Genomic DNA, 12,713 nt, shown 5'->3' with positions numbered 1-12,713 from the left:
TATTATGAACCCATATGATCCCAATATTTCCCCGCAGCAGTGCACACATGATATCATGACGAAAAAGTCACTCCTCATTTTTCGTGCGTTTATTAACAAAAGTCCAGCAACATGTGTCAATGTCCCTTCATGCTGTGTTTATAAAATAATCTTCCATCTTTACAGGAAACCACAGTACGTTAGATTTAGTACTAGATCGTGAAATACTTGGTTAGGTTTAGACAACAAAACTGTTGACTTCTCACTTCACAAGGAGCACGAACAGCAATCAAGACAGTTTTTTGTCTGAGGAAGTAGCTATATTTAATCATGTTGGAATGAAAAAACAAAACAGATATAGCCTACATTTAGTCCTTGTGAAATATGAACTGTAAACAGATCAAAAACAATGTTGGTTTGAAACTAATTTGTCAAAATGGAGAGCAAAAATAGCAACAAAAAAAAAGGTTCCAAAACACACAGAAACCTGAAAAGACCAGACTGCAACAGAGCGGCAGCTCAATTCTTCACAGGTTTGTCTGAGGGAGTGCAAACATCTGTCACATTACTAGATTTTCAGTATTGTTCTCGCTGCTGTTCTTTGAACCACACTTGGGTTCCTTGTACTAATGGTTGAGGAGATGACATTATGCTTGATGTACTGTGGAGTTGGTAGGATTCATTGTGCCATCGTGGAGTAATACAGGACTGACCGAACCCATAATGAGCCTTCAGTGTCAGACGGTTCTGAAATGGAGGCTTCTGGATACCAAACCTATTTTCCCAAAATAGTTTTTGACAATATATGTGTTACAGTATAAATCACAAGTTATTGGCACTTTCGCCCTCTCTGTTGAAATACAAGTGAGGTGCTACATGGCAGCACATCCATATGGATGATAAATCTGAGGGGGATGACAATATCTATCGACCCAGGCCTTCTCCATCCTGGCAGTATGTCAATTTCCCCAAGTCTCTAAACAGAGAAGGCATCATTTACCCTTCTGTACTCTCCGAGCACTCCTCCATATTGATCCGCTGTGATGTTGAAAAACAATCGGAGACGTGCCACCCTGTAGTCAAAGTGATCAATAATGTGGGCTTGCTTTGTTTTGTTTAATGTGTACCATACTGTGTACTGTGTTGTCTTTTCTTCAAGTGCGAGGTTGAAAGAATTTTGCTTTTTTTGAAGGCAGTTTTATGCCAAAGTGGCTCATATTTGTCTGTTTGTCTGCAAAATATATTTTAATAAGGGCCCTCTGCCTTTCTAACATCTATATGGGATGCGAATGTGAATTTACAAGCTAATTGTCAGCTTTCGTCTCCATTTTGTTTTTAAAATTAACTTTATTTTGTTTACTATTTATTAAGATGCCAGCTGAGATGCCGGTTACGCTTCTCTGTTAAACTAGTTAGCTTTAGCCTGAGTTTTGCGTTAGCTAGGTGTTTCTTTTCCACCATGACTGAAATGGAGTCATTTAGTTTTGTTAAAAATAACTGATTTTATCAAGATAAGATATCATTTTATCAACATTTATATGTTTTGCTACAAATACCAATAGGGGGGAAATGATTACGTAAATGTAGTTTTAGCTGTGGCTAAGGCTAGACGTGGCTATGTGTCCTGCTAGCTAACTTTTGATTTAGCTCTCTTGTTTTAGCTTCATTCTGTGACAGAGAGTCCAGTAAATGTAGTTTCCATACAGAATACATTTAGATTTGGTTTTTAGCTTTTAAAAAGCTTTCCCCAGGATTTATATATTTTGATTATGTGTTGATTTAGCAAAACAGATGTCAAATGTCATACTCAGGTCTTTACTTTATCTAAATATCGATAAGATATTTGCTTTTCTAGGCAAAATTCAGCAACATTTTGTATCAGTACTGGTCATATTTGAATTTGAACATTTATGTTTCTTTTTCTTGTTTTTTTTGTTGGTACACATAAATGCCATAGTGGGATACAAAACTGAATTAATGCTATCATGAGATACTTGAGTTAAACATAAGTCATGACATGAAATATATGCTATAATTGGTTCATCAATAACATGGGCAAAAGGAGAAAACAATCTCCGGGTTATTATTATAGCCCACTATATTGTAGCTGCAGACAAAAAGAAACTTATATCTGCAGTGTGTGCTACATATTTAGGCCGATATCAGCTATCATGTGCAGTATCCGTCTAATCCTGAATGACAGTCTAATGTATGGGAACTTCGCTTCCTTCGACAGTTTACAGTGGAACACCTGAATAAAGGCATTCCCACACACACACACACACACAGACCTGTATCTGTAAATGACATCGTCGGTGTTGAATTCCTACCCACCTGTGTAAGTCTGTGGCTGTGGGAAGGCAGACAGCTGTACAAAGCCCAGCAGTGACTGCTGTGCGCTGTAATCCTCAGTAAAGTCCCCGTGATGACCTGCGGCGGCTGCTTCAAAGCCTTTCTCAATACAGACTACCCAAAGCTCGGACATGTTGAAGTTCAACACGGAAGTCCAAACAACTGTACCTCGCTGTACTGTGACAAAATATTCTCAATTTGAAAGGTAAATGTTATCTTCTAAACGGAATTATAGAATTAATCAAAACCTTAAGAAGGCATCAGGGCCAGTGCAGGGCTTAAATGAGACTGATCTACTCGGGGGGACAACAGATGTTGACCAATCCACATGTACAGAAACGTCAGAGAAATTTCCAAATAGGCATTATTTGGGTAAACTGACCACATATTCGAAATGTAAATAACTTGCTTACATTAAAAAAATATAAAAACTTGACATTAGTCCTCGTGAGAAAAAAAACGTGTTCTCTTTTTGAAGTTAGTCTCACTTTATATTTCTGTCAAGTAACAGTTGGTGATGGGGTTGCAGACATTTCCCTCAGAGGTCGAGAAATTCAATGCATTTTAAACCAATGCATGTGTTACCACGGACTTTCTGCTCTGTGTCTCTTTTAATTTAAAAGGCTTTCTGTTTACTCACAATAGCTAATCCCCTCACTGTTTCGGGTCAAAGTGAATACACCCGACTTCTCAAGTTGTCCAGAAGGGTGTTGTCATTGTCCCGCAGGAGAATACAGAGCATTGTCCCAGTATTGTACCGGATCACTGAGGATACAATGCAGGCGACGAGCTACGGAAGAGCTGATCTTCAAATGGCCTGTTAACTCACCTGGATGGAATGTGCCTCACACACACACACACACACACAAACACACGCACACACACACATACACACAAATGTGTCACCAAACTCCCCCAGACCATCATCATTAATGGCCAGCACGGATTAAAGGATGACTTACATGCAGGGTTTTTTTTTTAGTCCAAAGTTCAGGAAAAGCTGTTACACTTTCCAAGCTGTTCTCCTGATAACTGATTGCACATGTCAGCAGCAACCACAGCTGATGTTAGATGATAAGAAGATAAGCAGTAAGGATCACATTAGAACACTTGAACACCATGAATGGGAACACCGGGAAAACTTATTCTGACTTGGGTTTTGGCAATTGCTGATCTTGTGGTCTAACCAGACCAATGGAAATAAGCCTATAGCTACACATTTGTAACAGTTTCCAGAGGTGGAAAGAGTACTAGAATATTGTAATTAAGTAAAAGTACTACTTTATTGAAAAAGTATCCATTTAAAAATTGTACTAAGTAAAAGTAGGTTAAAAGGGGTGACGATATAGTGCTAAATTAAATAACATAAGCTACAAAATAGATTGCATTACATGTTAACTTACACACAAGTGGAACAACATCAGCAACAAGACCCCTTATGTCCAAACCAACTGACCTCTCTGCACCCTGTGCTTACAGCTGATTATCAATTATGAATATTTAACCACCTTCCTCACTGTAGCCTCACAAGAATTAACCAGAAAAGAGAAAAACACTGGACACGACGGCGCCTCAAACTTCTTTTAGAATCAAAGCAGACAACGCAGACATGTATAAATATCGACGTTCTCATCTGGAGAGTTCAGCAGCGTGTCGTGCTCACCTGTCTTCTCAAAGCATAAAATAACCAGTCCGTTCGGTCTCGGAGGGATTAACCGTCTTCAACTGAAGTATTAGTTCCTCAGTGAACGCAAGAGTCACCTGGAGGATCCACCGTGTTAGCATTTAGCATGTTAGCCAGACCCTGCGTCCCCCCACTGTGCAGGTCACTAACACATTGGGTGAGTCTTTTAGCGTGCTTCCCAACGGTTGTGCACTAAAACGACTTTTACGCTAAAGAGAATAAATGTAATTTGTTATTTCCATCCCTGACAGTCTTTTTGTATTTGATGAATTGGTTTAAGGTGCATTAGTTTAAATATCGGATATCATTTTCATGGTGGCTTTGCACCGATTTGTTGACACTAATATACTTCTTTTTTACCAAGTGGGAGTTAAACTGTCAGAATTACTGATATCTCTGGCTCACTAATTACAAGTAGCAGGCCGACGTGAACGATTATTCCGTCTCGGCCGCATGTAATTATGGTATGTATGTACCCATGTGAATGCAGCATAACCCGTGACTGTATTATTAGAACTAGAAATGAAACCCAGATGGCATCAATGGGCCCTTCTCACAGCAGCCATTTTGGCATGTCATTGCAGGCTAAACAGGTGTAATTAATAACATTAATTATGGCCCTGCTCCATTTAGGTTGGCACGGGCCCTGGTAGTGTGCATGCTGCCTGACTGGAATGACTGTGACACACTGAATAGAATGGGACTATAATTAATTTGATCAATTACACCTGCTTACAACCCTGCCATGGCACGTTAACTATTTACTATTTTCACCATCTTGGTTCAAAAATACAGATCCGGCATTCGTTTGGTCAAAAACCAAAGTTGTGAGGTGATGATGGTGCTGGATGAAAAGAGGGTCACCAAAGGTATCACACGGAACAATAATAATACAAAGATTTTTGACGTTGTCTGCTGCCTGTCTAATGGAAGTCTATGGGCAAGGATTTTTTTTGTTGCAATTACGTGGTTGGCCAAAATGAGAGCGAGTATAATGACTCTGTGGGGGGGCTGATTATACTCCTACTGCGAAAAAATGACAACAACACTCCTAATACATCTGTGTTTGAACCCCCATGATGCCTCAGTGCAATACTGAGTCTGGACACACATCTCTCACTCTATCAACAAAACATCCAGGGAACAAAACGTTTCCAAAGATTGACAGCTACTCTAGTTCTGCACTGAAAACACGCAGGAATTTGTGCTTGGCACCAAAGATGTCAACAAGACAACAAAGCCTTGCGGATGACCAATTAAAAAACTTTACAAACACAGCACGCACAGCGACCAATTAGAGAGTCCATACAGCCCTAGCATCTGTGCACTGTTAGCCTGTGTGTGTTGTGTGAAAGCCAGTGGCAGGGCCATATTCTCGACTTTAACTGCAGGGCAGAGCTCTGCGGCGAGCTGGGTAAGTATAGGGCACGGGAGCACCGTGCATTATCACATGGGTGTGGCTACGAGCTCGCTGCTCGAAAAAATGTTTTCAATTGTGGAGTAAAGAAAGGCACGTAAAGTGCCAGGCATGCCTGCACAGGATCCTCACTGTGTGACACGGGGAAATTTAAGGGTAATAATAAAAAATAAAAAAACGTTGTGCCGGTTCACAGCTGAGTCCTTATTGCTGAGGGAAGAGGTGAGAGTAGCTGCTTCCATGAGACTCAACCTGATGCCTCCCTGGCTTATCATATTTATTGCAGGTCATTGTGGTTAACCAGTGACCACTGTCTAATAAAACCTCACAGTGTTTCTTGTTTACAGCGAGCAAAAGCAACCGTTCGTTCACTTGTGTCTATTTATTGCCTGATTGTTTTTCTTTATTTTTTTTATTGTGTAAACTGTGAGGTGGAAAGCGTCTTGGTTGAGAGAAAAACTGGAGGGGAACAAATAAACTTCAGATGGTTTCCTGCTTAGTGGAAACATTCTGGTTTTACACTAAAAAAGTATTTAGACTCTCACTGAGTCATAATAAATATACTCTCTGTGTAATAGGATTTGGGGGAAATCCATAATGATCTGTTGATATTTGTTGGCAGCATGTTGACCAATCACATGCCTCCAGCTTTTTTGGGCCCGTTCACAACCTTGTGGTGTAACAATGCAGGAGGAGATAAGGCTTCAGGTGTGTCACGCAGCGCTGAGATGCAGGCAAAACAACATGGAGAGACATCAGCTTATCTCTTGACATCTGACATCTGTTGCGACAAGATCGAGAGAAGAAAGTGGCTGAAACGAAATGTTACATTCAGCGAGACGATGGATCGTTCAGGAGTTAGTTTCTCCTCCAATGCATGAATTTGACTAATACAAAAAAAAAAGATCAAGATTCAAAAGTGATGTTTTCTTCTCTTTTCATTTCAAACTACGACACTCCTTTTTTACAAGTTGAGTGTCCACTCTTCAGGAACAGGAAGCCATGTGCATCTTTGAGCCTGTTTGGTTTGAAAAAGGTTTCATGAACCCAAAGCTTTTAGTATTTCCTGTCTCCAAAGTCCTTCAACTGAAAATACACAAACATCACCACAATGGCAATTGCAAGGTCTTCATCTGACCCTTAACAGGAAGGGTTACCTTATACATGCAGGTTTTCTTTAAATAATTTCAGGTGATTCAATCTAAATGACAGCTGCTACACTTTACACAGATTGAATCAAGAACTTGTGAATTAGGGACCTTCATTTATTAAATGAACATCATGCTGCATTGAAAAAGACTTGAACTATAAACTCATGTTTGGCAAGAGAGCAAATAAGCATATTTTTCCTTTAAATGTTCCTTTCCAGGTAACTCTTTCCTGGCTGTAGATCCATATTTAATGGACAAATATGAGAGTGGTACCGCTCTTCTCATCTGACTCTCAGCAAGACAGCTAATACATGCATTTCATAAACTACAGGCCCTTTTCACAGCAGCCTTTTTGATATTTAAAATGGCTGCTGTGTGAAAAGGACGTATTCCTTTAACAGAAACTCTTCACGCAAGTTAGGTCATAAAACAGCCAAGTTCTAAACACAGGAATTGAGTTACAGCACAGGTGACGTCAGCCTCTTTTAATGACAGCAGTGCTATCAGTTGATCTGCGCTGCACTTCACAGCAGTAAGCAATCAGCTCCTCTGATAGCTTATCTGACAGGTGTAACTCAAGGTAATAAGGCCACCCTGTAAAATGTGCTGATCAGCGCTCCACTCTACTCACAGGTTACGGGGAGCACAGTACATATGTGTGTGTGTGTGTGTGTGTGTGTTTGTGTGTGTGTGTGTGTGTTCTCGCGTGCGGGCATCCCCTCATTGACCTTTCCATTTTCCTCTGTATCAAATTCAAACATTAAGCCAAGAATCTTGGACTGCACGCTACAGCTACCGAGCAATTTACTGTGCTACAGTGTACAGTGGATTTTCAAAAACCATACGATTCCGTGATCCACAGTCATGATGTCATTCATGCAACAAAAAACTGGCCTATAATCATTCTGGTCACTTCTTCTCTGCTGTGAAATTCCAGGAGGACGATATATCAGAAGCTGGACGCGGCTGTAAATATAGACACACACCGCGCTGGTAGACCATCTGATAGGTAGTTAGCAGAACCCAAGGACAGCATAAAAAATGAGTAATGCCAGCATTGGTCTCCGACACGGTGCTCCTGTGGAAGCTTTTTTAAAGTTATAACTTCACCAACATGCCATGGAATCCTCCATTTGATTATTGGACAATTTAAGCTGCGGAAATCAATGGACTGTGGAGCGCGAGGGGCCTCAGGAAAACTTTGAAAACTTGTAAGATCTTCAGCAGTCTCACCACAGAATTATACCTCTGTGAGCCTGAGCCTGACCCACTGAAAGAGACAGGCCGCCTAAACAAACATGACCCCCTCAACCACTGCCACCACACAAACAACACTCAAACACACGCGCACGCGCACGGCAACGTCTGCTTTCAGAGCATATCACAGTTCCAGGTCTGCAGCGGAAGCCAAGAGAAAAAAGCTCCTGATTAAATAGTTTTGGAGCGTGCGTCGCTCCGGCTCGAGGGAGGGGGGCTCAGCAGCTTTGAAGCCAGTCGCTGTGCTTGCTTGTTATCTGCTCTCGGGACTGAAGATAACGCAGTTAGACAGCGCTCAGAGACGGTGTTTACTAACAGTCAGCGGCGCTGTCGGGGGGGACATCCACGCTGATCCAGACATGTGGCTCAGCAGAAGGAAAACCAGACGGCGATGAGTGGGCAGATGTATACTTTAACCTGGATGTGCTTCTACCTGCTGCTGCCGGACACGCCATAAAGCACTTTGTGTAGACTTTGGGTATAGCTCTTCCTGCTTTTCATTTGTTGTCTATTAAAGGGTCAGTTCAAGCAAATGACCTTTTAAGATATATATTTTAAGATAAAATAAAATAATCCTTTATTATTGCCACAGCTGGGGAAATTTGCTGAAAGGTGTCGATACCTCTCTGTGCCGCCCACTGACTTATTGAGCCGCAGCTCAATGCTCTGGATCTCCGAGTATGATGCATGGCGATAGGTGTGTGGAGTCCGCAGGGACCTGACAGATGCCACTGACATTGGGGACACAGGCGGGCCCTGCGCTCTACATGCATCACATGGCAGGACATCAAGATGGATGGTGGCGATTTGCTCTGTGTCCACAGGATGGAGCATAATTTAGCCCAGATGCTGAGTGACACTTGTCCCACTGATGGACCGGTTAGCTGTCTGCGGGATGACGGTGGTTGTAGACAGCTTATGATTAAACTTCTGACCACACAATCTTCACAGAATAGGATGACAGAAGACACTTTTCAAATTTACAGCTTTTGTTAACAGACTTTTCCAAACTCAAGGCTAGCTTTGCTAGAACACTGCTAATAAACAGCTACTGGTGAGTGTGTTTGTTTAAGTTGTCAATAATAGCAACAGTTTAGGTGTCACAATTCAAATGTCACACAAATCTCCACCGATTTTTACGCATGTAGGTCAATTTACTTGTCATTTGTAATACTACTATACCCTAAACATGGGGAGAGAAAGAGGAGTACGAAAAGCCATAAAGTTCCCAGGCTGGATTCAAACCAGGGACCTTGCGGCGATGCAAAGTGGAAGGAGCTATTTGGGGTGCCAAGGGTTCCAAGTTAAAGTCCCATTCATTTTTCCTCTAATCAGGTATGTGTCTCACAGATGGAGCTCTTCTACGGCTTGGCTCGGCATGAATGTCCATCGGTCCAAAATATGAACAACTACGTCAGAAAATTGTGCCTCTTCGATAACAGTCAGGTACAAGCTTTCGTAATAAAACGTTTAAGTTAATTCCAGCTCCCGAGGTGCGAATATCTCGGTTTCTGCTGAATTGATTTTGACCAACCGTTTAACAATGAATCCCCCTAACTTTATGGAAGTGCGATACTTAATCAGTGGAGTAACTGCTTGAAGCCATCGAGTTCGACACCCATCGCAAAGTGAGGACTACTTAACAACTAAACAAACAAATACAAATAAAAAAAGAAATGGAACCATCTCTACTCCTTCTTTAGTGTTCTTGCATCTAATCAAATTTCATAATGATGGATTATGACATGTTCAACAATCACCCATGGGGAAATTTATCACACTGTAAGCGGTACTTTGCTGACATCACAGACACACCCTGTTGTTAAAACACAGTTTCCTGCCAAGAGCAGTTAAGCAGAATAGAATTTCCTTCGTGCGAAATGACATCACACGCCTTTGAGTGAATGAGCAAGTTGAAGCCTAAGACTGTCTTCCTGCAAACATGACAGTCAAAGCACGGTTTCTGTTGGTGAGGGAGGAGTGGCCATTTCACAATAACACTTCCCTTTCAGTGAAATGTAACCATATAATACTCCTGAAAAGGGAGATTAGACTGTCTTCCTGTAGGACAGGATACCACCAACATGCCCCGATGCTGGCGTGGTAAAGCTCTCCTTGTGTAGCAGCTGCCCCTATGAGCAGAGGCATTTACATGAATGTTTAATGATTAAATCTAACTCTTAATCTAGATGTAGAGAATTGCACTTCACTGTCCCATGACAAAACCATTGTCTCTGTAAGTGTGTGCTTGTGTGTGTTTTGGCAAGACATCCTGCTATAATATGGCCTAATAGCCACCATGTCATCCACCTGTTTTTTTGGCTCAGGGGTAGCGATGACTGATGGGGCAATTTTGAATAATCATCTTATCTGATCTGGAGCTCGCGAGCTGAAACCCAAAGAAATTGCAGACCATAAATGTGAAATGTCATCTATTCTGAGAAACCCTGGGGGTTTATCCACTTTGGGGAAAATGGTACAATGCAGGGTTTTCCACTCAGTTTCTCTAAAATAATGTTGATCAAGTCTGAAAAAGTGTTTGTTTTGTACACCGAAGCATTCACTCTCATAGAATACACTCTTTTGGTTTCATTTACCCTTTCAACCGTTTTGTGGTTGGGGATTTCTGTTCACTGTTCACATTTAATGGAAGATTCACCTGCACAGCACAGACAGGAAAGGTGGGGGTTCTTGAATGCAACAGTGCAAAGAAAAATACCTTTTAGAAGATGCAGCTGTCCTCTGAATACCCTTTCCTTTTTTAACATTGTGTAGGTAGTGCTTTCCCCCACTGAATCAAGCATTAACCCTGTGTGTAAAATGTCTCAGGCCAGCCAGGTTAATGCAGTGCCTGTGTGACCCAACAGCGTAATGTCTGCCCTCTGAGGGGTTTCACCGTAACCTCAAGTTCACATGGTACAAAATGATGCCTTGAATTCACACTGCATTGAGAGAGAGAGCTTCTTCTCTGTAGATATTTTCATTTCATCAATGGGAAACACAACGGGAAACTTAGAATGCTGCTTTGGTCTGAATATGAGTCATACAGTGGGTAACGTCAGTGATGGGAAGACAAATTATCGCAAATGTGTTTGTCTCATTGTTGAGCACAAAACGCCCAGAGGAAGCATTTTATGAACTGCACCTCCGTTGAAACCAGTTTGGTAGTTGTGGTCCAGACATGAATCTTTGTTGTTGCCAAAGCAAACCTTTGAATCATGGTTTTACTTGGAAATAGAACAGTAAAGCACTGACAGGAAGGCTACTATCATTTACCTACATCAAGCTGAAAGGAAAAACATTTTAAACACAGTCTCATAGTATTTTCCTTAACCTGAGGATAACATTACATAAATATAGTCGGATGTGTGGCAAAGAACGAAGGAAAGAAAGAAAAAGAAAACCATCAGAAGAAAGGTTCAGTCTCTGAGTTGAAAATTGAAAGTACAGCAACAGTGGTGTGAATGAATCTTCTTCACCAAAGTACAGAGCCGGGAGACATGGCGGAACATAAGTGAGAGAACACAATGCACAAGAATGCTAACGCACATGTATATGGTTGGTGCGTACTGTACGTTGCCAGCTAGCCAACGGCTAATATCTGTATAGTCAACTTATGTTTGGGACAAATGCACAAACTTTCCAACAGTCAAATTTGTGGAGCATGCATGCAAACACATTGTTACATTGGTCAACATTATACCCTCTAAACATAGTCATGTTAGTATTGTTATTGTGAGCATGCTAGAACTTTGACATTAGCTTTTAGCTCAAAGCACCACTGTGCTCAAGTACAGCCTCACAGAGCTGCTAGCAGAGCTGTTAAAGTCTTAAAATGATACAAATGAGGCTAACGTTCTAGTCTTTTATTAGATAAAATGTGTTTACATTGTACTCAATCTGAAGCTAGCCAGCTTCCCCTAATAGTGGGTTCCAAGGGTGTTACAATAGGCTGACATTATTCATTGAAGGAAGCTAGCTAACATTAGCTAAATAATATTAAGTTAACCACTGCATAGGATTATCAAAATGTTAACATTAAAACTCAAATAAGATGCTTATTTAGGTAAGCCTATAACATTCTCACCGACAAATAGTTTTAGTGCACTGCATTTTCAAAATATTTTAATTGAATACATTTTTCCCTCGTATTTTACACAGATGATTTTATCCTTGCGCATACGTTCGTCTAAAATTGTGGGTTAGCGGTCGCTCTGCGGCTCTGCAGGGTGCTGTTTCTATTAGCAGCTGTAGGAAAAACTCAAAAATAAGTCGAAACGAAGAAAGAAAATTAAGAATGGAGACGAGGGAAAGCTAATGTGAGGAAAAGGCTGAAGTAACTAGCATCAATGACATGCTAAAGTACAGTGTGCAGAAATGTAAATCACATCCAGATTGCACCAATCCTCACAGACTGATGGAACAGCGTAAGATGATCCAAGGGCTGCTTTTTTTTTTTTTTTGCTTTAATTAGAGCTCACCTCACTTATCTGACGTAGCAATCACACTCTCATGTCCCTGTGTTTGCTTTATGCTTATCAGACGTAGCCACTCCTGTACAGTTTTGACGGGCAGAGCATAACCATACCACTGCCAAGGTTGTGGGTTTGATTACTAGCGGGACCACCTTTGCTAAAAAATGCACACACTCACAGTACAGGGAAGCACCGTGGGTAAAAACACCCACCAAATGGACTGAAAGAATAAACTGCCGAGTGTTTGCCTGCCAAGACAACACAAGAGGAGATTTACTCAGCCATAACAACCTCAATGCAAGGTCAGGCTTCTCCTCCACACTGAGGGCTGAAATTCATTTGAATACCTTTGGCAGCGTGTAGAAGCACTGTTGTATGTAGTATCTGTGGTGCTCCAG

This window comes from Anarrhichthys ocellatus, unplaced genomic scaffold (genome assembly GCF_004355925.1).
Source record: "Anarrhichthys ocellatus isolate YVR2014 unplaced genomic scaffold, GSC_Weel_1.0 scaffold4, whole genome shotgun sequence".
Classification (NCBI taxonomy): Eukaryota; Metazoa; Chordata; class Actinopteri; order Perciformes; family Anarhichadidae; genus Anarrhichthys; species Anarrhichthys ocellatus.
This window is presented reverse-complemented; position numbering follows the sequence as displayed.